Source organism: Lepus europaeus, chromosome 2 (assembly GCF_033115175.1).
Source record: "Lepus europaeus isolate LE1 chromosome 2, mLepTim1.pri, whole genome shotgun sequence".
In the NCBI taxonomy this organism is placed as follows: domain Eukaryota; kingdom Metazoa; phylum Chordata; class Mammalia; order Lagomorpha; family Leporidae; genus Lepus; species Lepus europaeus.
The window spans coordinates 53,911,014-53,923,521 of NC_084828.1; positions in this window are offsets into that span (position 1 = coordinate 53,911,014).

Sequence of the window (12,508 nt, forward strand, 5' to 3'; positions counted from 1 at the left end):
GAATGGGATTAGTCCTTATGAAAGAGACCCCAGAGGGATCCTTTCCTCCTTCTATCATGTCAATGAGATGTGATGGAAGACTGCTTTCTCCGAGGAAGCAGGCGCTCATTGGACACCGAATCTGTCAGTGCTTCTATCTTGGAAATCCCAGCCTTCAGAACGATGAGTATATAAATTTCTTTTGTTTATAAGATATTCTGTGACTATCTTATAGCAACTTGAACAGACTAAGGCAGTCTGGAAGTTTTGTCCTGTTCATATTGGCGATATTTTTGTCTGAGACTCACCATGTGTTAAGAAAATTAAATGACAGTTTTTCAGTAACAAAATCTATTTGGATAATAAAAATCAGGAAGCTACACAATCATTTTATTTTTTTAAACTTTAATTTTAACTCAAATCCAGTAAAACTCACCCTTCTTAGTGCACATCACTGTGAATTGGCAAACATGTATGACCATATGTAATTTTCACCATAATCAAAATATTGAATGTTCTATCATCCAAAAAAATATCTCCCCATGCCCTTTTGTAGTTGATCCCCACCCCCAGGCCCAACCCCTGCAGCCACTTGTCTGTTCTCTATCCCTGTGGTTTTCCTTTGAAAGAACGTCATATACATGGGAATTAGATAGTATCCAGCTGTTTAAGCCAGATTTCTTTCACTAACATAACACATCTGAGATTCATCCATATGTTTACAGACATCAATGGTTTCTCCTTTTTTTAAAAGTTGTGTAGTATTCTGTCACGTGGCTACACTATAGTTGAGAGACATTCGGGTATTTCTAATTGTTTTCAATCACAAACAAATCCACTACGAACATCCCTATACAGGTTTTATGAGAATGTAAGCTTTCATTTTTCTAGGGTAAATAAATATTTAGAGAGTAGGATAACTTGGTTTACATGTGAAGTTTCTGTTTAACTTTATAAGAAACTGCCAAGCTATTTTCAAAAGTGGCTAAACCATTGGCATTCCCATCAGCAATGTATGATCACTGAAATTCCTCTACATTCTCACCACACTTCATATAATCAGTTTTTCTTTAAGCATTTCTATCTCATAGAATTTTAATTTGCCTTTCTTTAATGACCAACAGTGGTGATCCTCACTTCATATGCTTATTTGCCATACATATGTCTGTTTGGGGGTGTCTGTGCAGATCTTTTGCCTTCTTTTTAAACAGGTTGTTGATTTTTAAAAATTAGGTGAAGGTGGGAGCAGATTTTCCATTGCCGGTTCACTCTCCAAATGACTGCAATAGTCAGGGGTAGGTCAGGCAAAAGCCCGGAGCCAAGAAATCCATAAGGATCTCTTGGGTGAGTAGCAGGAACCTAAGTACTTGGGCTATCATCTCTCACCTTCCAGGCATACCAGCAGGAAGCTGAATGGGAAGTGGAGGCATAACTAAATCCCAGGCACTGCAAAATGGAATGTGGGCGATTGTGACTTAGGCTGCTGTACCACAATGCCCATCCACATTGCTTATTTTATCATGAATTTTTCAGTGATCTTTTCTATTTTAGATATAAATCCTTTATCTAATATATGATTTGCAAATATTTTCTCCCAGGTAGTCCTTTCATTCTTCCAATAGTGAATGACAGCGCTTTCGGCACACTTTTGAAGTCCACAACTGAAGGTTGGTAGAAAATGGAGCGCTGGAAAGGCAATGAGAGCATGTGCCCAGAATGAATATTGTACTGCAAATGCTAGCAGGGGGACTGGAGGGCTGAATTTGTTAATTGTATTAAAATCTAAGTATAAAGACTATATCTATTTTCTCTAAACTAAGTCCAAAATTCTGTCAGAGAGAATCACAACTCATGTGGGTGAGAGAAAAGCAAATAGGAGAAAACTAGAGTCAGAGTTTTGTAGTCCCCTCCAGTGTGTCTGGATCTGAATCAGAGAAGATGCAACTCGTACACACCACCTCATGGTAAACTCACCAATATTAATGAGACTCCAGAAGAAGGAAACCTTGTGAGGACACAGTCAATGATGTCTGCTAGTTGATAGCACAAGTTGACTAGTAAGTCATGCCAGATTAAATCTATCTTTTTACTTTTGCAGGCCAAGAAAATGTAGTAAATGCAGAAGAGTGACAATTGCATCCTGAGAAGTATCTCCAAATACATTAGTTTATAATATGGAGAAATGGGGTTAGAAGACCATTCAACTGGTTGCATTGTTAATTTTAGAAAATTTGAGGAGTCTTCAAAAAGTTCAAGGAAAATGTCTTTATCCTGGTCAGGGCGCTGGATTCTGTCCCGGTTGCCCCTCTTCCAGGCCAGCTCTCTGCTGTGGCCAGGGAGTGCAGTGGAGGATGGCCCAAGTCCTTGGGCCCTGCACCCTCATGGGAGACCAGGAGAAGCACCTTGCTCCTGGCTTCAGATCGGCGCAGCATGTCGGCCGCAGCACGCCGGCCGTAGCAGCCATTGGAGGGTGAACCAACAGCAAAGGAAGACCTTTCTCTCTGTCTCTCTCTCTCTCACTGTCCACTCTGCCTGTCAAAAAAAAAAAAAGAAAGAAAGAAAGAAAACAACTGTGTATAGATTTCAAAAATTTTTGCCCCAAGATAAACTTACCTTTTAATCCCACTTTTCCATAGTCTTTTTAAAGTACCCTTATATATTATATACTGGTGGGGGAGGCATTAATCTGTGGATTAGTGGCAATCTAGAGAGAGAGATTGCCTTAATATTCTTATACCAACTAACTATCAGTAATTATTATATTATAAGAATATGGGAGACAGGTATGCCAAATTTATAATGACAGTAAGCTGGAAATAATTATGAATGATTTAGGACCCAAGAAAGGCAAAAAACATCTTTCTAAGCCAAGCTGAATACAATATGAGATTCAGAGGAGATAGTTTAAAGTTCTGCACTGCAGTCTAAAAACAGTTTGAATTCTGGGTACCAAAGGACATAGGGCATTAAGAGGTGAAAACATGACTTATAGTTTAAATCAACAGAGAACTTGATATAAGTCAACAATGAAACTTGATGTCCAAAATTCCTAATACACAATCCCAGGATATGTTGACGAAAGTTTATTGTTTTATAATGAAAAAGGATAATAGTTTTATTTGGCCACACCTGGAGATTTTTGTCCCCTTTGGGATACTAGACTCTAGGAAAGCTACAAACCAAGCATGTTCCAAGAGCAGTAGCCAGTCATATAAGTGATGACTAAGGAAATGGGAAGCAATGGACCTGTAAGGGAACATGTTGGGGTTCTATAGTGTTGACACAAAATAGTGAAAGTTTTGGATTTGACTGAGTTACTAAACTTATTCAAAATAACTCCAAGGGAGTTATAACTGCAAGATAACTCCAGAATAAAGAACAACAAGAGCAAGGTCCTGAGAGGAGAAAATTTCTAAAATAGTTTTTCAAATATGGAAGTTTTGAAAGTCAGTAACTTTTGGAATGGGTGTTTATCACAAGGAGTAACACATCACTTGAGACATCTACATTCCATATAGGGGTGCTTGAGTTCAATTCCCAGCCCAGCTTCCTATTCTAGGTTTCTGTGAACCTTTTGAGGCAGTGGCAATGGTTCAAGTAGTTGGGTCCCTGACACCCATTTGGAAGAATCAGATTGAGTTTCTGGATCTTAGATTTGTCCTGGCCTACCCCTAGCTATTGTGGGCATTTGAAAGTGAACCAGCAGACAGAAGTCTCTCTCTCTCTCTCCCTCTCTCTCTCTCTCTCTCTCACTTTCTCTCTCTCCCCCTCCATCCCTCTCCCTCTTCTCCCTTTCTCTCTCCCTCTCCCTCTTCTCCTTTTCCCTCTCCCTCCCTTTCCTTCCCAAATAAATAAAAATAAATAAATATTTTTAATGTAAATGAGAGTTAGTAGCTCTGCTCTCTTGGGAAGAATTCAAGAATAAACTAGTTTATCTTTTGCAGAGGATACATATAAAGGAGATTCTAAAACACAATAAGTAGATGGATAAAATAACCATGGAAGTCTTATCCAACCTAATGAGTATGTGATTCTGTGATCATATGGTACTTGTTTGAATTTTCATTTTTCTGAAACTTGAATTAGAAAATATGTGGAAGGAAATGGGACCCATAACTACAAAAGAATATTTGGAATCAATTTGGAAATGCTTCCAAGAAGCTGTATTTGGACAGTTTGGGTTGTTTTTGAATTTTGTGTCAAACTGAAAATTAGATTTTATTAGTTTTATGAGTTGCAGAGATATTAAAGTTTTTTACATTGATTCTTCCACTTGACATTTGTAAGAAATCATAAGCAACTGAAATAAAAGCAATAAACAAATACAATGTTAAATAAAGCCATAGTTTTTTTTTATTAGATATAGTGGAATTTGCCTAGAACTTTGGTGAAATATAAAAGAGAAAGTAAATTAACATGTGGAAAGAAAAGAAAAAGAAATTCACTAAATAGCTGGGCTCACGGTTGATCAAAACTGTAATAAATCTCCAGAATAATCAGTGGATAATTAAATGGGCAAGAATTCTTAAATAGTGTCATGGTTTGCATTTAATGAAAGATAATAAACTGAAATCACAAAGGAAAATTTACAGGGCTAGGACCAAACAACAAAATCATATATGGAATTACATATTAGATAAAACCATCAACATCTGTCAATAACAATTAATTAAATGCATTCTGTAAAAGAATCAGCACTAAGTACTGCCAGGAAATCATCCCAGAATCAGTTTGCTTTGGGCTCATAGAGCTCAACTGATTAAACTAAAAATAAACAATCAATTCAGAAGCTGAGAAGTTCACATTCCCTGGGGTTAGAAGATGACCGTGCCAGACACAAAGAGAGGATAAGGATGAATTGAATTAAAATTTTCCAGACCTTCTCTGTGACTCTTGGCAACTTAATCAACACCATTAAGCACAATAACATTCTGTGTAATAAAACACCCATGTGTAAATACATACACATTTATGCATGTTGGTGTCTATAATCAAATACACACACTTTTCTTCTACTCTCACCACTCAATGGAAACTTGTACATAAATAAGTCAGTCTCAATTAATAGAATTCACTTGTGAGTTTTCCAAGTATAAACAACACCTGGACTATGATGGTATTTTTTTGTCATTTGGACTCTGCTTTTACAGATCAACTAAATCTCCTAAAACTCCTTTGGGGAAATATTTAGGGTGGGGCCTATAATCAGACTTAGTCATTCGGGCAAAGGATCTGGTTACCACTATGGCATTTCTTTGAGTGGATTGAAAGGGTTCTTGATATCTATCTATCTATCTCTCTCTCTCTCTCTCTCTCTCTCTACTAAGTGTCTTTTATATCAGGAATTTTATTGTCCTTTTTGGTTAAAGGTTGTCTTCTTCATGTAAATTTCATTAAAAACCAATTTCCCAGAGATGCAGTAAAGCATTCAGCTCTAAAAGCTAAATGTCAATGAGATTATCAATTTCTATCTTATGGGACCAGCACTATGGGGTAGCGAGTAAAGCTGCCACCTGCAATGCTGGCATCCCATATGGGCGCCAGTTCGAGTCCCAGCTGCTCCACTTCTGATCCAGCTCTCTGCTATGGCGTGGGGAAGCAGTAGAAGATGGCCCAAGTCCTTGGGCCCTGCACCCACCTGGGAGAATCAGAAGCACCTCCTGGCTCCTGGCTTTGGATCAGCACAGCTCTGGCCATTGCCGTCATCTGGGGAGTGAACCAGTGGATGGAAGACATCTCTCTCTTTCTCTGTCTCTTTTTCTCTCTCTGTAACTCTGTAACTCTTTTTCTCTCTCTGTAACTCTGCCTTTCAAATAAATAAATAAATCTTTAAAAAAAATCTATCTTATGCAGCAAGGAGATAGAAAAAGAATGAATTGACTCCAGATATGCATCATAATGGTCCAGGGAAAGAGGATAAGGGGCCAAAAAGGGGGAGAAGTTAGAAAATAGCTTAATAAACTCCATTTTCCTTCAGACTTAGCTCTCATAATCATCATTCCTTAAGTCATAAAACATGCAACATGGTGAAGCTGCTCTGACCTCAGCAATGATCAAAATAAATCAAATAAGCCATTAAAAATCGCTTGATCACTTCATATCAGGATGTCCTCTTGTGGAGGAGCATGCCATAGGATCTTCCTCTTGTTAGTGGGCTCATTTTTTTTTTTTAAGAACAATCCCAAACTAGCCCATTCATCAAGGTGCCTAATGTGCTATAAAGGTGTTTCCACATGGCTTTGTGTGAGAAACTGTCAAAATACCTCTTCCTCCATGAAGCCTTCTCTGACTCCCCAGTCCATCCTTCATGCTCTTTTATGGCTGAGTTATTTCTTCTCTTAATACTTCTTCTACTGCATTGAATCATAGAGATTCACCACCCCAATTTGATAGCAATTTCTTATATATTCTCAGCACGTACCCAGTATTTGATACAAGAATTATGTTGAACACCACTGTAATACACAAATAAACAAATACTGAAATACATGTTACATTTTAAGTGCACATTCCTTGACTGTCTCCTTAGACTATTAAGGTTTTTGGCGTATACACTGAATTATAGAACACGTCTGTCCAGCATTGTTGCTTCCTCCAAAGTATCTCCTTTGGGTCACATGAAATTACTTTTCCCTCATAACATGTAAAATGCAAGATCTATCACCTAACCATTAGTAAATAATAGGTGGTTATCCAGTACCATGAGGAAGATAGATTAGATGACTTAAATGGGATTTTCCTTCTTCATGGAACCATTTCAAAAGCATTTATGAGTAAATATTACACCAACAGGCAATTCAGGCAGCAGTTATAATGTCTTCTTTGTCATCAGAGCTTTATTTCATGCCTGTGAAAATATCAATGCGTTTGGGGAGGTCTCGGGGAAATGAACCAAACCTATTTAGTCAGAACAACTCAAGCCTCTTTTCTTCTGAGTCCACATCCTCCGTCTGCAGACCAATGTAGAAACCATTCCCCCCTGCAAGGAAACTTGCCTTTGCCAAGCCAAACAGTGGGCACAAAAGCAAATGCAGCCATGCCCTGGTTCTGCCTACAGGCTGTCCCTTTGGTTTGCAATAGACATTTTGTACCCCCTTCCTGAGTCGTCCACAGGATGCTCCCTGACCTCCAGGTGAAGTTCCAAGTTCTTTGACAAGTGCTCATGGAAGCCAGTCGAGTTTCTCCACTCTTCTCCTGGTACGAGAACTTCATCTGGTCATGGAGAAATCCAAACATGATGAAAATTCTGGAATCAATGGATTCTTTTTCATACACACAAAAAATCTTATTATGCAAACTCTGACCAAAATAGCATGTACTTTAAGTGCCAGTAAATGTCAGTGTTAACTTTAGGATAAGTCTAGATATTTTAAATACTTGTAGTAAGACTGAAATGTATACAAAATAACCCAGATACAACATGCACCTCTTACTTTTGTCTCTAAGCTATCTTCCTCTAGAAACCCTATTAAAGCAGGAGGGTGGATAATTTCTTTCCCAAATTAAAATTATTTCCTTTGGCTTAATTCAGTCAACCATAAGTTTCTCATTTCCTCCTCCTTCTCCATCTTCCAAAACTGGCATCAAGGTAGTGGGGAGGCTTACATATCCTATTCCATTGCCATTTCCCTCACTCTCTACCACCCAGGAGTTGATTTCTTGCCTTTGGGAATCCTTTTACAATATCAGTTGAGTTGAAACTTGTCCCTGACATGGGATCATTTTAGCTACTTTGACTGTTTTCTTGTCCAAATGTAGTGCCTAGATGTCTCCTTCCCAAACCATATAAAAATATTTGGATCCTTTAAAGGTCACACTCAGCCTACAAATTACCAGAACACCCAACAGGTGTAGCGATGACATAAGCCTGTTTCAGAGTATTCATCTGATCGGCTCAATGCTGCTCCAACACATGTGGAAAAAAATAAATTCTGTAAGGAGCAGGCATTAAGATTTCCTGTAGCAGAAATGAGAAGCAAGACCCTCAGCACTGTTTTCCCAAAACCACCTGGGTGTTTTTGCCTCTGACTCCAACTGGTTGAATTTTTGACTGAGAGAAAAACTAGGACAATAATATCTGACTTCTCAGTTTTTTGCCTCTAACCTTTGTCTCCTGATGGGAAAACAAAACAAACAAAAAAATAAAATCTAAATACCCTGATAGGAACAGACTCCAGCATTTCTTTTGGATGACTTATAATAAAACTCTATGAAAGATGTCTGACAGTCTTACTTTTCAGTATCAATAATAAGGGAGAGGTAGAAATTTAATATATCCTTTCCTCCCTAAGAAATCTGCAAACGTTTCTATTACTGTGGACTCAAAAAGTCATTCTTGTAACTCACTCTCAAAGCAAAAACATTCATGGCTTACTTTTAAAGGTAGGAAGATGCAGGGAAAGATGATTTAATGGAGAATAAAAAATACAACTGTTAAGTATTTTTCAAAATGCATACAAAACACTAGGGGTAGTAAAGAATAAGATGGAAGTATCTTGGAGCCCTGACTTTTTTGAGCAAACCTATCAATCTAAACTGCTTAAGTCAAAACTGTTCATTGACTGAGGAAATAAGCTCTAATTTTATTAAGCCATCATTGGTATCTGGTAGATCAGTAGAATATTTTAATTATGTGTATGATAATATAATGGTGTTTGGGGACCATTGATAGGTTTCTCCATTACCTATTTGATGAAATCCATCTGGCATTCAGGCATGGATTTCACCATCTGGCCAAGTGAACCTTCCCCCTGTGACTCCCATGAATCCTTTTCACACTGTCAGACTGATGGGTTCATTGTTTCTTGAACACTTCTTCATTATACGTCTTCCCCAAAGACTGTGTAATGAACTCTAGTTTCCAAAACCCGTATTTCATTCTTTGAACCAAAAGGCCCACCTGTGAACCCACAATATTCTATGCCCAATAAATGCTTCATAAAGATTCTTTTCTTGCAAAAGCAAAGGCAGAGGAGGAGAGTAGAAGCAGGAAGGAAAACAGGAGGGGGAAAGGAGGATATAAGAAAAAAGAGCAAGAGAGGAGAAAACAAGTGGTAGTGGGTGACTATATTGTTTTGTTGATGTGGATAATGGCAGAGCAGTACATGTGAGGGGTTCAAGAAAGAAACATAAAGCTAGGAAAGCATGGTAGGAAGCCCACAAGCATGTTTTGTGTCTTGAACTTTCTATTTGGTTGTTTATATCTATTCCTTGGGAAAGCAATTAGGCAAATGAGAAACATTAAGAAGTTGGTTTCCACTCATTTACTGAGCTATTTTCTACTCATGTACAGTAATTTGAATAAACCACAAATTAATTTTCTATGGATGGTGCCAAAATGTCTTTGAGCATTTTAAAATACTCAGTGTGTCTATTTGAAACTGTATTTACGTTTTTGGGGTAATCTTATTGAAAGTTAAAATCCCAACATATTTCTATATTTGAAAGGAACTCCATTCTGTTTTCATTTAGAGCTCTCTATGTTGTTTTTCCTAACATAAAACAACAGCTGTGTCTAGGCAACACATTAAATTACTCCCCTTTCTAAGGAAAGCTTATTTGAAATATTGGAAAAGTTAAGGTAGGGGGAATTAGCAAAAGAGTCCTATGTAGAAATCTAAAGGAAAATTTCATGAAGTGGTGGCTGACAGTGTTATTAACATCAACCTCTGAAATTCAGACTGAGTCATTTGTAATGTTCTTCTAACTTGAAGTCCCCATGTCTTTATCCCCAAATTTAGATTCCCAAGTATTCCCAATAGTTGGTAGGAGTCTACCCTTATAATTTAAAAGTTCCCTCCAGTCTCCTCCAGCAGAAAAGATGCCCTTATGGTAGCTTAGAGAAGGAAGTCCCATCTCTCTCTATAAAAACAAAGGAGTTTCCCATGTCAGGCACTGGACCCAAAGCAACTGAATGCACATGTTCTTGGTACCAGATTTAGCTTGAGGTTGAAGATAATGTGAGCCAATCTGGGGGAAAGTGAGGGAGATCCTTTTTCTATTTGTGGCTAAGAAAAGAGCAAGCCCTCAGAGAGCAAGACTCAACCTATTTTATTGCGTGGATTATATGGCCTGCTATAATTCCTTTAAGCTGAGTGTTTGCATTTCACTTAATGTCGTGTCATCAAAAGCAGACTCAAGTCTACTTTAAATTTTTATTTTCAGGCCCAATGCACTGTATCATGATTTACTGAGATATAAATCAAAGACACAAATACCTTGCACTCCCTTCTTTTCAAGATTAAATTATGATTCAAGATTTAATGCCAACAATTCTTGTTATGCTATTCTAGGCACTTTTAGAATAATAATATCTTACATTTGTATCCCATTTTGTAATTTCAAATTTATTATTTCATATGCAGTGTTGTTTCTGTGTATCTTCTTAAATTTTTGGAAAAGGTGGCATCTTAAATTGCCAATGTTTCTATTTAATACACATGAACTCAACAAGCATTAATTCTACACTTATTACCTTCCAAGCTCACACCACACTATAAACATATTTACCAAAGTCACCAATTTTTTTTTCCATTACAACCTTAGACAACCGGATCCTTTATATCATAAGCATCATATCTATCACACTAATAAAGTGTACTTCTCTACATGATATTTACCATAAAATACAGGAGGTTAAAAATGTGTCTAAATCAATTAAAATTTGGAAAACTATGAAAGATTTTCCATGAATGCATTTCCATAAGGTGGAGTAAGCTTACAAATTTCATCAGCTGCCTGTACTCAATCGCCAAATATATAATGGAAAATTTCTGATGCATGTTCGAAGTAGATTAACAAAAGCAATAGATAACATTGCTCTCTTTTACACAAGGGAATATAAGTCCCTGATACTTTGGTTCTTTATTAATCTGCTGATGATCCCCACAGCCAGCAGCTATCCTTATATGCCCTCAGCTTTTGTAACTACTTGCTACCCACTCTTCTTGTTTCGTGGGCACGCCTTAAGGTCATTCAGCCAACATTTACTTTTTGTCTCCTAGTTGACTCTTTCTCTGGAATACACCCTTGTCTCATCCTTTTTCTCCCAGACAATCTGCTCTTCTCCAAAGACAGTATATCCAAACAACTCCAATTTGTATTCCATGACCTTTCCAACAACCCACACACCCTCTTAAATGGATGCTTTACTCATACAATCACTACGCTTTTCTGGTTTCCCTAGGATTCTCTATATTTGAGAGCTTAGAGAAGAGTGCCTCAGCTTTTTAATCATAGGCCTAAAAGTCAAGATTTATTGGATGCTTGCAATGTGCTGGGCTCTGATAGAAATCTCATTTAAATTCCATTACAATATTTGGAGATCAGTATTGTCCCTTCTAGAGTTGTGAGGAAACGGCTTTGGACAGTTCAAATGATTTGCCCAAGTGCTTTGCTCATGACAAGTCAAACATAGCCTTTCACTTACATCCATCAGATTCACTGTCATTCATGGTGCACCTAGGAATACAATGCTTTTACCTGGTAATTCAACAGATAGGCATCAGATGGACAACTGAGGAGTGATGAGGCCGGCACTGTGGCATAGAAGAGTAAGCCTCCAGCTGCAGTGCTGGCATCCTATACGGCTGCTGGTTCGAGACCTGGCTTCTCCACTTCCAATCCAGCTCCCTGCTAATGCACCTGGGAAAGAAGCAGAGGATGGGCCAAGTACTTGGGCCCTTGCACCCACATGGGAGACTCAGAAGAAGCTGCTGGCTCCTGGCTTCATCCTGGCCCAGCCCTAGCTGTTGTGGCCATTTAGAAAGTGAACCAGCAACCAGCAGATGGAAGATATTCTCTCTCTCTCTCTCTCTCTCTCTCTCTCTCTCCAAATATATATATGGAGAGTAAATACTTTTCAAGTAAATAAGTAAATATTTTTTCCCAAAAAAAAAAAAAAAAGGAGAAATGATGCCATGGGAGCTTAGGAACAGAAGACAAGGTAGAAGCTGGGACACAGTAGGCTGAGGCAGTGGGAGTTGGGACCATGGAGAAACAAGCTGTCTGACACAATCTGGAGATTCACAAGACACAATCACTACTAAAAATGTCCCTGAAACAAACAAGTGGAGGTAAATATTCTGGTTTCTTCCTTCCCCTTACCTTCCTATTTCCTGCCAGTACTTGCCTGTGTTACCTCTAGGGAGAAGGTGATTGTCAAGAAGGCCTTGGAAAGAGTTCACAAGGAAAGCATCTGTGCAATACAAGGAGAGGTAAGGGAAGGATGAGGAATGAATTTGCAAAGAAACCGGCAATGCTTGACTCCAAAGCCCATGCTAATTTCACCAGGCCATGACTCCTGCTTTCTATCATACACATCCACCATGTTAACACAAGCAGCCAGTGGCTGCGACCCAGACCAGCTTTCCATGTGTCAGTTGAATCATGCCTAGTCTTCCTCCTAAGCTTTGCCAAGCTCCTCACCCAGCAATAAGAACATCGTGGTCACCCACTGAATATCCATCAGCTTTTTTCCCTTCGCAAATGTTAGCTAAGCCAATCAAATGACCTATAGCTATGGTGTTAG